The sequence below is a fragment of the Schistocerca serialis genome, chromosome 1 (genome assembly GCF_023864345.2).
Source record: "Schistocerca serialis cubense isolate TAMUIC-IGC-003099 chromosome 1, iqSchSeri2.2, whole genome shotgun sequence".
NCBI lineage: Eukaryota > Metazoa > Arthropoda > Insecta > Orthoptera > Acrididae > Schistocerca > Schistocerca serialis.
In genome coordinates this window covers 550,760,246-550,766,523 of record NC_064638.1, presented here as the reverse complement: position 1 = coordinate 550,766,523, position 6,278 = coordinate 550,760,246, and positions in this window count along the sequence as shown.

Here is a 6,278-nt window from a genome sequence, read left to right as displayed (position 1 = left end):
CGCCAATTTAAGGAGGACAAAGGTTTTCAGAATCCGGAAGAGAAGAGACAAACAATTAATTCATAGTACTGTGTAGAAGTGAGCAGATAAGGACAAGACAAGATAAGAAGAGCTGTGATGACGAAAACAGAACTTAAAGTGCGGATAAACTATTACAGGACGCATATTATTTGATTTAACCAGTTTCGCTTGTCAGACGCGAAGATCAGTAGAACCGAAGAAGCTTGCGTTTGACGTGCGAATCTGGTTAGACTTCTGGAAAGATCGCAGACGCCAATTTTATAAGTGGGCAATACGATTTTATTGGCATAAAAGACCAAAGGTGTTCATGTAAGCCGTAACTCTGACAAATATATTACTGCGAGTATTACAGATAGTCCCGCCATTTAGCAGCAGCAGATTAAGTCCAGTTTTCTGTCCTCCAACCAACGCAGTAAACATAAGTTTCGAATAGTATTTCCACTCCGAGAATACTCAGCCAGAATCGATATTTTTCATACAACATTTCAACTTGTGTCCCTCGTGATACAAAACATATTTCGCCAATTTCATACGCTATGCCGGTGTAAAATACAGGGTGCGCCCTAGGTCAGTTGTCAAAATGCTTACGGTGCAATAAGGCTAAACAAATGCAAATTATTATCAACACAGAAATACATTAAGAGCTCAATGAGTCAATAAAAGATGCTCAAAGTGGTTTCCATGCTGTTCTAAGCAAACATTGCATCTTTTCAACACTGATTCACAAATTTTGTCGCAAGACTTCCGTGACTGCAGGTCTTCAAATTCCGATCGGATTCGTTCCTTCAAATGCTCAACATCAAGAAAATTGACGGAATGAACCTCATTTTTTAGTATACCCCTGACTGAAAAATCCATGGGTTTGATGTCTGGTGACCATGAAGGCTATTCAGTAGTACCTTGTCTGCGAATCCATTCATCAAAGATCTCTTTTAGAAAGTCTCTTGAAATAATTCCATAATGTGGAGGTGCTCAATCTCGCTGCCATGTCAGCTTCTCCTTAACCGTCTGTAGATGATGAAAAAGTGGACTATTTTCCAGTTCTGACAACAGTTCCTGAAGCATATTTAAATAATGTACGGAACTGACTATGCTGTTAAAAAATTGAGGTCCGACCAGGCCACTGCTGAAAAATCCCTGCCTATACTCACCAGGATAGTTTAACTCTGTCTCCATTGCCACATGGTGATTCGGAGACTCCCAGTAGCCACAGTCGCGTCTGTTCACAATGGCATTCACCTTAAAGGTCGCTTCGTCGCTCCAAAGACTGCTTTCGTAAAACTTGGGTTCGGCTTCTTGTTGGATTGTGTACAACTCGCAGAGTTCCATACACCTGCCTCGGTCATCTTCACTTAGGCCTCGAAGTAAAGCAGTCCTATACAGTCTCAATTTCAGCTTTTCCTGGATGCTTCGTATGCTTTTCTTGCTATTCCATATTTCGACGCCTTACTTTGAGATATAGTCGGTGAATGCATAAAACATCGTGCAACAACATCAAGTTTCTGTTCTGTAAGAACGGATTTCGGCCATCTTGAACGAGGAAGTTCCGCTCTGAAATTTGATTTGCAAATACCTTGTTCGAGATGGAGGGTGGATGTTTCCACAGACAGCTCGCAAACACCACTATAATTATAGTCGTGTTTCCATTATGTTTGTGAAACAAATACACGCTAGAATGAAATTTTCACTCTACAGCGGAGTGTACGCTGATATGAAACTTCCTGGCAGATTAAAACTGTGTGCCGGACCGAGACTCGACTCGGGACCTTTGCCTTTCGCGGGCAAGTGCTATACCAAACTGAGGTACCGAAGCACGACTCACGCCCCGTCCTTACAGCTTTGCAGTACTTGCCCGCGAAAGGCAAAGGTCCCGAGTTCGAGTCTCGGTCCGACACACACTTTTAATCTGCCAGGAAGTTTCATATCAGCGCACACTCCGCTGTAGAGTGAAAATTTCATCCTAGAAACAACCCCCAGGCTGTGGCTAAGCCATGTCTCTGGAATATCCTTTCTTCCAGGAGTGCTAGTTCTGCAAGGGTTCGCAGGAGAGCTTCTGTGAAGTTTGGAAGGTAGGAGACGAGGTACTGGCGGATTTAAAGCTGTGAGGACGGGGCGTGAGTCGTGCTTGGGTAGCTCAGTTGGTAGAGCACTTGCCCGCGAAAGGCAAAGGTCCCGAGTTCGAGTCTCGGTCCGGTACACAGTTTTAATCTGCCAGGAAGTTTCAAATACTGGCTGTTCTGCAGTTAATTTTCTATTCATTAGTTCTCGGTTAAGAACAAGCAACTTAACCTCAAACTGCTAGTGGCAAAGCATAGACCGCTATCTCTGCCGTGTCAACGCTTGAAACCAACGCTTAATTCACGGCCTAGGGGCAGAAGGCTGAGTTGCTGTCATTACAAGCTGTGTGAAGTGGAGCTGACTGTTACAGTTTCTCTCATTTATAACTGATATCACGCATTGATTTTGACAATTCAACGAACTGCAATACAACTCTTACACACGTAGTAGTGCAGTTAATCTAATTTCTCCAAAATCCCTGATAATAAAGCAGTGGTTATCGTTTTTACATGTGGTCAAGTTGAAAGTATTGACACTTCTTTTACAAGCGACAAATTCCTTAGTGAATACATTTTTCTTTTTATTTTTTTGCACTGTGAATTCTTGTAGTTCACTGGTTCCATAGAAGTGGAAGACGAAATAACAATTTCAAAGGCAGCATTAGTTTTCTAACGATTCCATAAGAATATGTGCGAATTGCTTTAGTAAGCTTTTGTAACAAAGGAAATTAGTTTAAGTGTATAATGTCAGGTATTTACACAAAATAAGCGCATGCTTTTTCTGACTTTTGCTTAATCCAGAACAGATACCGAAAACAATATCAAGATAGGAAGCGTAATATATTACAAAATGGTTATTATACTTGTGTAGTGAGCTACATATTAATGATTGTCGTCTCATAAGCTTAGTTATTCACCAAGTTTTACATCGAAGGACCAACATCCATCCTAACTTTCAACTTACAGAAATACCTCTGCATGTATTTTAAAGTGATTCACTTACACAACTGAGATTTTCTTTACTTTACCCACTCTGTAGAATACAATAAAAGATTTACTATCTGACCATATGTGAAGGTCTTTACTTCTGCATCTAGTAAAAAGTACAACAGCCCAACATTTGAAGTGTAAAAATAAGTCATAAATTGTGCACTATAAATGCGTAATGACATATATTCTTGGCTCCGTGCCCCTAGTGACGTGACTTAGATGTTGATTTCAGTACAATGACGTCATGCGGAGCCTATATTATCTATGGTCTATGTGTCAAAGGGTGACACTCGTTTCACACTGCTTTCTGCAAACGTGACGTCATTTTGACTCACGCGCAATATCGACAACCGCAGGAACTCCTATCGACTATAGTTAGCGATCGATGTTGGGCTTTGTCGCGTGGGTAACAGCTCACACATGTCTTCAGCGGCAGAAATGTACGTCCGGAAATGCCACTGGTTTGCAGAAGAACTTGTGAGCTTATTGTTACCCGCGAAAAAATTGTGTCAAAGAAGAATATGACTGTCCGCTTAGGTTTCTGCCTGACGACACACACGGAAAATAGCAAGTATTCGGAAATACAGAGCCACATATTTGTGAGAAGGAGCCGGCTAGGGTGGCCGAGCGGTTCTAGGTGCTACAGTCTGGAACCGCGCGACCGCTACGGTCGCAGGTTCGAATCCTGCCTCGGGCATGGATGTTTGAGATGTCCTTAGGCTAGTTAGGTTTAAGTAGTTCTAAGTTCTAGGGGACTGATGACCACAGTAGTTAAGTCGCATAGTGTTCAGAGCCATTTGAACCATTTTTTTTTTTTTTTTTGTTAACACGCTAAGATAAACAAAATTATTAGCACGTTCTGAGATATCACCGTGCGTCCTTGGACTCGATCACCCACGACCTTACTCCTTACGCTACAGCCCATTCATACAATAAGTTGTCTTAAGTCTCAGTTATCATAGTATCTCTTAAAAGCTCTTATCGTTGATGTGTTATTAACTAACATTTTGTGATAAGGGTGACGTGTTTGCCATACGCTCTCACTGCGCCGTTGCCTTGAAACTGCATACTGCAAGTTATAATATAAAACAGCTAAATATGTCAAATCAAATATGACGCCTGCCGAATCGATCGCCGATATTGCTGTGGGACTCGCAATATTGCGCGTGACGACAAAATGACGTCACGATTGCAGGAAGTAGTGTATGTTACCCAATATCAGACTGACTACACATTAGTCAATTTCACAACTGAGTACCATTATGCTAGGCAAAACGAAATCTAAAGATTTTTAATGAAAACTGATTTATGGCTCACCTCATATTTTCAGTCTCCTGGTTTTCGAAAGTTATTCTCTTCTTTTTTTCTGTTACACATAGATAACGAAATTTCCTTGCAAGTAAGTTTTTTGCAGTATTGTTGGCAACGTAATAAAATTCAACGTTTCTTTCTTTTCTTCATAATTTCATTCCTATACTCATACTACAGTTTGATCATAAGTGTTTGATATAAAATGTGGTGACCTCTATCGTGCCGTAAGGTTGAGACGTGTACTCGCCTTGCGGTCTGTAACTTCACAAAGTATCGCAGTAACTGGTGGGATTTCGAGCCCCAAGCTGATGTTAAAAATTTACCGATTCAAACGGGATAACTTAATAAAGTCCTCGTTACTTGGGCGCCAGGTCTCAGCATTGTCGATCAACCCAAAACTTATCCATAAAGCGGACATGAGGTCAGCGTCGGATTGACAGAGGTGTGAAGACAAAACTTATCAAGAAAAGTAATTTATTTAAACAATTAATGAAAAGGAGAACGTTGTTAATGAATGGCCTCAGAATCATTTTGAGTGGGCATACTCGGCAGGTATATCGAAGAATCGGCGACTTTACCAACGCCTTGGATCGTCCCTCGGCGACGGCGACGATTGGCTTTGACGGCAGGCAGTCCCCGGCTGATGGACGTTGATCTTTTAAAGGCGGCGAGCACCCTTGGCATCTACAGGGTGTTACAAAAAGGTACGGCCAAACATTCAGGAAACATTCCTCACACACAAATAAAGAAAAGATGGTATGTGGACATGTGTCCGGAAACGCGTTATTTCCATGTTAGAGCTCATTTTAGTTTCGTCAGTATGTACTGTACTTCCTCGATTCACTGCCAGTTGGCCCAATTTAAGGAAGGTAATGTTGACTTCGGTGCTTGTGTTGACATGCGACTCATTGCTCTACAGTACTGGCATCAAGCACATCAGTACGTAGCATCAACAGGTTAGTGTTCATCACGAACGTGGTTTTGCAGTCAGTGCAATGTTTACAAATGCGGAGTTGGCAGTTGCCCATTTGATGTATGGATTAGCACGGGGCAATAGCTGTGGCGCGGTACGTTTGTATCGAGACAGATTTCCAGGACGAAGGTGTTCCGACAGGAAGACGTTCGAAGCAATTGATCGGCGTCTTAGCGAGCACGGAACATTCCAGCCTATGACTCGCGACTGGGGAAGACCTAGAACGACGAGGACACCTGCAATGGACGAGGCAATTCTTCGTGCAGTTGACGATAACCCTAATGTCAGCGTCAGAGAAGTTGCTGCTGTACAAGGTAACGTTGACCACGTCGCTATATGAAAAGTGCTACGGGAGAACCAGTTGTTTCCGTACCATGTACAGCGTGTGCAGGCACTATCAGCAGCTGATTGGCCTCCATGGGTAAACTTCTGCGAATCGTTCATCCAACAATGTGTGAATCCTCATTTCAGTGCAAATGTTCTCTTTACGGGTGAGGCTTCATTCCAACGTGATCAAATTGTAAATTTTCACAATCAACATGTGTGGCCTGACGAGAATCCGCACGCAATTGTGCAATCACGTCATCAACACAGATTTTCTGGGAACGTTTGGGCAGGCATTGTTGGTGATGTCTTGATTGCGCCCCATGTTCTACCACCTACGCTCAATGGAGCACGTTATCATGATTTCATACGGGATACTCTACCTGTGCTGCTGGAACATGTGCCTTTACAAGTACGACACAACACTGGTTCATGCACGATGGAGCTTCTGCACATTTCAGTCGAAGTGTTCGTACGCTTCTCAACAACAGATTCGGTGACCGATGGATTGGCAGAGGCGGACCAATTCCATGGCCTCCACGCTCTCCTGACCTCAAGCCTCTTGACTTTCATTTATGGGGGCATTTGAAAGCTCTTGTCTA